General features: G+C 31.6%; 1 long non-coding RNA gene across 1 annotated transcript; it reads right to left on the bottom strand.

Annotated features, from left to right (window-relative positions):
* Nucleotides 1-1,638: 1,638 nt before the first annotated feature.
* On the bottom strand, nucleotides 1,639-8,937 carry LOC131017041 (uncharacterized). The gene is made up of 4 exons (XR_009099358.1): nucleotides 8,586-8,937; nucleotides 8,419-8,512; nucleotides 8,273-8,316; nucleotides 1,639-1,774 (listed from the first exon to the last, which is right to left on the bottom strand). It is a non-coding gene; the product is annotated as an uncharacterized LOC131017041 (long non-coding RNA).
* Between the last annotated feature and the right edge of the window lie 1,380 nt (nucleotides 8,938-10,317).

Below are 10,317 nucleotides of genomic sequence, written 5' to 3'. Positions count from 1 at the left end.
GGAATTCTGGAAATGATAGCTTTCAAGTTCGGGTGAAGCGTTCTTTTGACAACACTAGCAGGAAGAACGTGCGATGCACGTTGAACACGTATGATTTATACTATGTAAATAAAAAAAAGGAACGAATGCAACTATTAATGATTAAATTTAAAAGTAACAAAGTAATATTCATACTTCTAAATAAAAATGCAAAAAAATCTATGAAAAACATCCTACATTATCTAAGTAAGGAGTAAGACGAATTTTAAATCTTTTCTTGTTTGATTTTGACGATTGGGGATCTCTTCTTGTTATTTTTGGTTTGCAACAGAATGCTGTTCCGTCCGGTTATTTGTTCAAGGTCATGTCCTTCATTTTTCGCCATATCTTCCCATAAAGATATCTCTACAAGTTCAGATCTACGAGAAATATTGAGTAAATTCAAATATAGTTATTTTCTAAGGTTATGAACAAATTATAGCATATGCATGAAACATTAAATAAAAATAACATATGCCTATATATATATATATATATATATATATATATATATATATATGCATTGGAAATTGAAAGATGGATGCAAATAATCTGAAAGGGATATCCTTCATTTTCAGCTGGCGAAAGAGGAATTCTTGGAATGAAGACATGTTTTCCCATATGTTGGCCAAGCATTATCTCTGCGTTTATGACGTTGCCCTTAAAGTCTCTGCACACCATTCTCGTGCCATTACACAGACCATTTGATGGATCTAAATTCCTTAAAAGAATTATTGGACAATTTTTCTTTAAGACCAACTTATGTGGAGGTAATCCATTTGGAGTCAAAGAGTTCAAAAAATCGACGTCATAGTTTATGTTTGTCTGGTCAATAGCTTCATCAAAACTGTTGAAAATTTGTTCTTCTCCAGGAAACATGGATATCAACTTATCATTCAGCTTATCCACATGCTCATTTTTTGGCGTTAATATTGCTCGATTCATCATGTACTCCGCCGAATATGCATTCCTTGCTAAACTCGGAAAAATGGCTGCGATAAGTCTTTTCAAAGAATTTTCTTCATTGTCATACTCAATTACCATATCATCTGGAATTTTGATATTACCTTCTTCATCCATCGGTTCTTCACCATTTCCAACACTTAGTAAGAATTTGCGGAATTGTGGATCATTCTTGGATCTCATATTTATGGACAAAGTGATCTTTTTAATTCTGCCCCATAAATAAGAATTAACCAAACTTGCTAATATAGTCTGGTAGACTGTAGCTTTAGGAACAACCGGCAATACTTGTCTGAAATCTCCTCCAAAAATGATGACTTTTCCACCAAAATCTTTATCATTCCCCATGACATCTTTTAACAACTTATCTACATTTTCAATTGCCCATTTTTTTGCCATCGGTGCTTCATCCCATATAATCAGTTGTGCTCTCCGCAATAACTCGGCAGCTGCACTTTGTTTTGAAATTGAACATTCACTTGCTTCATCAGAATTTATAGGAATTTTAAAGCGTGAATGTGCTGTTCTTCCTCCAGGCATGATCCCTGCAGCAACTCCAGATGTAGCAGTTGCAAGAGCTATGTGTTTTCTTAATCTAAGATGAGCTAATAGTGCACGATATAAGAAAGTCTTTCCAGTTCCACCGGGTCCATCTATGAAAAAAATCCCACCTTCTGCTTTCTGTATGGAACTCAAAATCATAGAAAATGCTTTCCGTTGGTCATCATTCAACTTTAACTCTGCATCTTGATCTTCCTCAGGAATTTGTATCGACATCTCATCTTGTATCTCTCTGGAACAATTATTTTCTATATTAGCATCCAGGGGCGGACGGAGATGGGTGCAAGGGGGTACAGCTGTACCCCCAAAAAAAAATTTTTTTTTTTAGTATATATACATAGTATAATATATTTAGATACAAAGGTTGGAGTGTTCCCTAAGCAACTTACAAGTTACACGCCTACAGACACCAAACACCAAATTAACATATTTTAACTCCCTTTCTCTAATCCCCATACCCCCAAAAAAATCCTAGCTCCGCCAAATTAACATAGTATAATCAATCCTTTACCTCAATTCTTAATTAAATAAAAATGCAGAGTTATTACTAATTATATTTGTATTTTAGTAAAAAAAATGTCTAAAATATATTGAAGGCCTAAAAAAAATTTCTCGGGGGCTACCGCCCCCGAACCCCCGTAAAAGTTCAACCCCCTTAAAAAAATCCTAGCTCCGTCAATGTTTATAAGATTATTTTTTGCACCCCCAGTTTTTAAATCCTGGATCCGCCACTGTTAGCATCATAAGAAGGAATTGTGGGAAGATCATATGAATTTATATCTTTTCCCATGCTCTGTAACAAAACTTTTAAGCTCAGCAATGTCTTAGAAACACGTTGTCGGATTGAAGTATTGGCATCCCTTTTAAAATCTTCAGACATTGCATCAAAGTAAGTATCCCATAAAACTCTTAAATCTGTCGGTGCACAATGTACCAAGATTATTGCAAACAACCTGCGTAGTTCATTTGGCATTTGAAATGTTATTGCCTCATTCATGCAATTGAAAATGCTTTGATCAGCTTCTAATAAACCCCTTTTTTGTGCCGCTTCTTTGAATGTTGAGCATTCTATACCATTAAATGTCAATAAATGTCGGAAAGAGGTTGGTCCCCTAACATGATTCAACAATAATTTTTCATATTACCTTTCTCCTTCAATCGGACTAACTACACTTATACGTCCAATAACGCCAATTTTCTGCTTTTCTGTCCAAATTTTGTCTCTCTTATTCCATACGTAATGCTCTGGAAATTCTCTGTAGAGAAATTGCCTTGCCTTTTCACTTGTAGCACACATAGTAAAATATTCAGTTAGCATTGTTTTTGAAACATGATCCCACAATAAAAGCTTCTGCAGATTTTGGGATGCGTGATAGGATACAAACTGTTTGTTAGGAAGGTGAAGCTGTAAGTTGATAACTGCTGGAGAAATATCATTCAGACCAAATTCACAAATTCTCCACATTGCTTCTTGTGCAGATACCCATCGTGCATCTTGAAATTGTTTGATTTCATCAACTTGACGCGGCTCATCATCTTGGGTTATATGAACGGCCACCCTATCATGTCCCTTATAGATATATTTGTACAAATACTTAACAGCTGTGATACCAGAGCATACCTCGATATTAATATGGCAGTTGTATCTGGACAATAGATGTGCATTATATGGCACAACCTATTGGTTGTCTAAGTCTGCACTCCGAACACGTACAATTGATCCATTTTTTCTTCTTCTGTAAATTGGATATCCATCTTTACCTTGTTGTGTGCTTTCACAATATGGTCGTGGATAATGGCATTTGCATTTTCCTTTTACCATACAAGGATTATTTAGATTTTTCTCTCCGCAAGGTCCATGCATCATATGTTTTTTCACCAATTTAAACAATTCGGAATTGTTTTCTTCATCAGGAAGTTCGCCACTTACAAACTTATCTATTTCACTTGTCGTATTCAACTTATGCCCAGACTTGAAAATTATCAGCATGTGGACATGTGGTAACCCTCTGTTTTGAAATTCAACTACATCAACATGTGTAGCTACATGTCCAAAAATTTTCCTCTTGAATAATTGATATTTCAAGTCTTGCAGTTTTGCTTGAAATACTCGTGTAGTTAAGTCTGGACGTTCTTGAGCTGTTTGACCATCATATAATGCTTTCTGTATTTCTTTTCACTCTGGATTGCAAGTCATTGTAATGAATAGATCTGGTTTTCCAAATCTTTGAACTAATGTCAATGCATCAAGATATCTACGACGCATATATCTTGGTCCTCCTATAAATGTTGATGGTAGAACAATTCTTTTGCCAACTTCATTTCCTCTTAATTCTCCATTAAAGACACTATCCACAATTCATTGATACAATTCTGCTCTCATACTTGATTGGTTTTGACGATAATAATCCAGTCTTGTTGTCTCCAATTTTATGTACATATCCACTATATATTGCTGTAATAATCTTCCAGCTAATAAGAGTATGGATTGTCTTGGATTTCTAATTTGTATCTTATAGAAAATATATTCTCGGCATGATACATTCTTAACGTTTTCTCTTCTAACACCTAAAAACATAGAAAAATACAATATAAAAAATAAAAAAGTTATATTAAGTGATTAGTAAAATAAAATAAACATAACAATATACAAAATAAATATATATGTCAACAATTGCTTAAAATATATTCATTATCACCTAAACACTCTAAATACAAATCAACACTTTATCGATTCAGCTCATTCATAGATAGGATTTATAGATTATGATTTAGTAGGGATTTCATTAAGACATATGCATAATGAGAAAAGTAAATAGCCTTAAGCTAAGGTGGAGCATAAATATTTGCAATTTGTAATTGTAAAATTCTGAAAATAAATTTATATTATTGTTTATATGATTAGTATGCTACAGTTAATGGGTGGGTATGAAAAGAATGTTCTCTACTCATAGCGAATTATAATCTGATGATTGAAATAATATAACTTTAGAAGAATAAAATTATCCAAAAGTTTAATACTAAAATTTATCAAATTAGTAAAATCAATTATAAACATTATAAAAATATAAAATATGATACTTAACTAATTTAATCATCAATCAATTTTTAAAAACTTAATAGAGATACCTTGTTTTTCATTGGAGATAATATCGCCTGCAATTATGGTTCTTGCTAATGAAGTAGAAGTAGAAACATAATTTGTGTTACGAACCAAAGATGCTGGATCAATCTTTCTAATGTTTTGATGCCAACCTGTTTTGCCCATTGATAAAAGAAGTGGATATTGCAATTGATCATAACATCCATAATAATGCTTTATTCTATGTCTGTCGCCGGAATGAGCATGAACTACAATATCCCGCTCCAATGGAATATTTTCATTATTTCCCTCAACCCATATAGCTGCAACTTGATCTGCATGTGGAGAATTATATACTCGTTGATCTAAGTTGACATCTTTAGAAATATGAAGTTGAACATTGTCCATTGAAGGATAATCTTTCAATCTTCGAAAGAATTTTGCATACGGGTTGATCTCTAAAATTTTCATGAGCATCTGTACAACTGCTTCTGACAAAACTTGATTTTGCATTATGTTAATTCTATTCTCAAACTCACTTTGTGTGTCATAAAAGTATAGCTGAAAAATTTTTGGAGACGCATATTGTGGGATCAATCCAGGAAGATCATGATAAACCATGCCTTGTGCTCGAAAAGAATAAACTCCCCGTCTTGCAGATGCCAATTCTTTGTCCAATTTTACACCAAACGAAGTAAATGAGAATATACTATTATAAGCACGAATATTCCTTCTGAAATTAATAGCTTCTTCTGACTGGGCTGTAAACAATTCATCCAACTCCGGAGGAACTTCAGAAAATACAAGTTTAACTTTTCCATTATCACAACAAAAAGTAGGAGGTTCATATTCAAATCTTCTTGCACCACAATGAATGCAATCAAGCACATTTTTCAATTCATGTAGCAATGAACCTAAATAGATAAACAATATAATTAAAAAAACATTAATAATTTATCATAATGTATTAAACGTATTTTTATCTTAAAAGAATGTAATACTTACAATTCAAATCACTTGCATTTCGTTTACGTTTCTTTTGTCTTTGTAGATTTTTTCTTTGTCGATCTATATACCTCATTAACTGCAATATATAAATATAAATATATTAATTAAAAAAAGAATTTGATTTGTGCTCATGTTGTGTGATATGTGGTGATTATAACATAGACAATTAATATATATATATATATATATATATATAGGGGAGGGCTATAATAAAAACACTCTTAAGTGTATAAAATATAAATGATTTTTAGCCCTTAGATCATCAAGATCTACGGTTGATTCGTAACCCTGTTGGATAAATTCGTGGTCCTGAGTTCGAATCCCAAAGGTAGCAAAAAATTATTTTTCACAATTCGTAACCATGTTTGATGAATTCATAACCCTGTTGGATAAAATTCGTACATTAAAAAACGTTTATATTTATATTTTAATAAGTGTTTTTACCGTAGCCCTCCCCTATATATATATAGATAGATAGATAGATAGTTATATATATCCCTTAATATAAATACTTAGAACCTTGTGCGCTCATGCTATAGAAAATACCAGAAGATGAGCTTGTTTTGCGCAATGTAACTTCCATGTTCATAGTTAGTGTATATAAATTTTAAAATCCTGCAAAAAATATTTATTCTGTAACACAAAAATAATAAATAATTATAAACAAATAACAACAAAAAGGAATGTTAATAATAATTATAAGTATAACTCTAATCAAATAAATATAAACATATTGATATGGCAGCAAAACAATTACTATATCATTATATTTTATCAAAGCCTAACTTTCACAATTAAATAAAGGTCATTCTACAAACCCAAAAATTTGCATAACTTTTAAATCAGCCTAAATGACCAAAACAAAAATTTGAGGACATAACTGAACATTCAGAACCTTTGGATACATGTGTCCTGCAAATATGGTATAATAAAGTTTATTTTTTTGGTTTTCTATCATGAAAATGAAATATTTTCTACTTCTTGTCAAATGTAATAACAAATTAGCAATCTATACTAAAAATGTATATTAAAATCAACAAATATTTTAAAAATTAAAAATGCATATTGCTATTTCCAAAAACAACAAAGACAATTAAAATTATGAAATTTATGAGAGGTGAAATATACTACATGAGATCGATTTTCTTCTACTAATAGAAATTCTTGGTATGAATCTCATTTTTTGATTCCTCATCAAAGCCTAAATCCACCCTACAACCATATACAATAATAGGCACACCAAATTTCATAAATATATAATGCTCGATCATTTGAATGTGTCATATATGTAAGTGTTGATAAAAATGAAATGCAGCTGCGATTACAAAACTCAATCATATATATATATATATATATATATATATATATATATATATGTGTGTGTGTGTGTGCAGTATGAAATAAACAATATATATGCCTCTTGTAATATATATGTCAGTGCTAAGAAATTAGAAAACTCCAAACATGATGATAGGAGGTCTCTTAGGAGCTCAAAGGGGTTAAGCAAAAATGATAAATTAAACCCATAATTAAGTAGATAACAAAAAAAAAGACCCCCAAAAAAACAGCAAAAAAACTACATGACTCCCGTGGAAAAAAAAAAACTACATGGGCAAGAATTTGAAGCAAACTCTTTCTTCCATCAGCGACAAAATGAGATGGAAGAATATCAGCAGCCTTCTCGTAACATGACACAAAGACATATATATAAAATAAATATATATATAAGCAAACAGAACTATTTCTTAAGTTTCTACTTCTTAGAGCGTCGAATTATAGTACTTATTGTTTCATGCAACCTACCAGGTAAAGGTAAAGTGTAAAACCGACTCTTTTCTTCTCTCTTCGTATCAAGACTATACATCAAGAATATGGTAGGTATCCGACTATTACAGAAAAAAGGATAGTGATGAATTATACACTAAACAAAAAAATATATATATACCATTGAAATCAACATCCAAAATTCTAGTATAGTTTACTTCACAGTGTATTAATTACAATCATCTCAATTGTCTTCCTCAAACTGACAAAGGCCACTCAATATTGCTACTCTCTAGAAAATTGTAACCCAAAATCGTGAGATGTGCTCCTGCCCCTCACATGAATTTTCACCTCTCAACTTTTTATGTTTTCCCGAATATAATTGGAGCACAAAATTTTGAATTAAATTATGCCTTTTTTTCTCTCAAAAAATAAATTAAAATATAACTATGTCTTACTAATTTTATTTTGATAAATTACACAATTAAGCCACATTCAATAATACGTACTATGTTCTAGCTGCTAGTAAATTTATAAATATATAATTTACTATCGATTTATATTTAGATATCGACCCGTAAAACATCTCATGCATATTTTTTACTTACAAGGTGATAGGACATCCAATTTGGAAATAAATAAATGTTTAAAATTCATGCTGCAAAGTTTATGTTCTTGAGAGAAGTTATGGAGATATAATTTTGAGAGAGTCTGAATCTATATCTTAGTTTATTATTGGGATTGATAATCTTAGATATTGAGCAATGAGAAATACAAACCATCAAATACCATAAAATTGCAAACTATTTTGTAGCATATTCATACTGAAAACAAAATATAATCTCCTAAAATTTGAATATAATATCATAGGCGTACCCATGTGCGGAGGAAATTATGAAATTCCAGTCGACGGCGGCGACCTGCGGAGCAAATTGGCAAACAAAATATTGCTTCTTTAATCCATAATAATGTCAATCTTATTTGCATATATCCTTCCATGACCAAAACATGGATATCCTTACCTTGATAGATCACCTTCAAGCTTCTCTGCCCGACTAATTAAGCGAGAAATCGAACGGAATGGTTCTCTTCGAAGTGTTTAACTTGTCGGGTGACCTGGACATATTATAACCAGAAAAGTATTCAGATAGCAAGCTTATTAACAGACGAAGCGAGAATCAAAACTAACCTCAACCGGCCTTCGAAGAGGGGAGGCGGCGACCGGAAAAAAGACTAAGAGCAACGGTGAAGCGCGGCGGACCGGAGGCTCACAGTGGCGGCGAGGTTGTATGCGATGGTGCGGAAGGATGGCTTTGAGGTTAGTTGCGAGGAGATAATTGATTGAGTTGGAGAAGAATTAGAACTTTAATTAATTTTTATTTATATTTAGAGTTTAGTTTAGTTAGTACATAAGATAAAGATTTTGATATATATAAATATATACGGAATTAGAGTGAACTTCTTCCATAGATAATTGTATTATATCCCTTAATTAAGATAATTATGAAGTCAATGGATTGAAAAATCGTGAGGGTGATAAGATAATTACTCCCTCCTATTCTAAATATTAGTCGTTTTAGTCCTTTGCACAATTTTTAATGATAAATTTTTTTACCTATATTAACCTTATTTAATGATAATTTTTACAATAAATGTTTGATTGAAAAACATAAAGAATAGTAAGTAGGAATATTAATAAAAAGAGAAAAGAAGCGGTGCTTATCAAAGATGGAAAAAAGAAAAACGAGAGGCAATTAATGATGGTAAATAAATAAGGTTAATATTGATACATAAAAGTTAAAACGACATATAAAACGAAATTGATGAAAAGCAGTAGAACGACATATATTTAGAATAGGAGGGAGTATATTATATCCCTTAATTCACTCAATGTCATTCTCTTTAAAAAGGCAAAAAAGAAAGGAGTCAAAATTAATTGAAAAATCGTGATGTTGATAATTATTAATCTATACTAACAAATTTATATTTTAGGGGTAAAATAGGCAATCCACAAGTTGTCCCTTAAATTGTCATTCGCTCTTTTTCTATTAGTATAGATAGATACTCATTTCCAGGTTAGAGATTTGTAAAATTTGAATAATTTCTAAACTTCTCATTATAAATATAAGGGTTAATAGTGTTTTATGTCTCGAACTTTCAGTGTTTTCACAAAATATCCCAAACTTTCAGCGTTTTCCACAAAATGTCCCAAATTTTCATTTTCTCCAAAAATCCCTGAACTTTAAGTTTTTTCCATTAAATGTCCCGTTATGCAAAATTCGGTGACAAAAAGATGAATTATCTCGCCATAAGAAATATTTTGGGGACCATCATGATTGAAAAAACATATTAGGAACCACCATTGTTGGAAAACGCTAAAAGTTCGGGGTTTTTATCATCTTTTCGTCATCGAATTTTGTATAGCGGGACAATTCATGGAAAAAAAAAATTAAAAGTTCAAGATTTTCTAGGAGAAAATAAAAGTTCGGGACATTTTATAGAAAACGCTGAAAGTTTGGAACATAAAACACTATTAACCCTAGAGGTGGTCTTGGGTACGACCGGGTGTACAATACAATCGGATTACACCTTCACATAAACTTTGACTCGCACCCTAATTTGAACCCATATCCTAATTCAATCTATATAAATAATACTAGTGTACCCAAGATTTTGTATTAACCCTAAATATAAGGATGGAGTCATGAAGTCATCATTTTCAAATTTAGTTTTTTTCCAAAACAATTGGTGAAAATGCACACACCTTGGCCTAAGCATCTTCCTCTCGTTTGAAAATTTAAATTCCTAGTTGGTATTTTAATGGTTTAGTTAGATGACTCCTATAGTTTCTCATATTTTTTTCAGCTGCGAAGATTTGAATTGCTCAAATTAAAGAAGGCAAAGAGTTGATGGTAAGAGTA

The sequence above is a fragment of the Salvia miltiorrhiza genome, chromosome 3 (genome assembly GCF_028751815.1).
Source record: "Salvia miltiorrhiza cultivar Shanhuang (shh) chromosome 3, IMPLAD_Smil_shh, whole genome shotgun sequence".
In the NCBI taxonomy this organism is placed as follows: domain Eukaryota; kingdom Viridiplantae; phylum Streptophyta; class Magnoliopsida; order Lamiales; family Lamiaceae; genus Salvia; species Salvia miltiorrhiza.
Note: the sequence above shows the minus strand (reverse complement) of the source record. Positions and strands in the feature narration are given on the sequence as shown.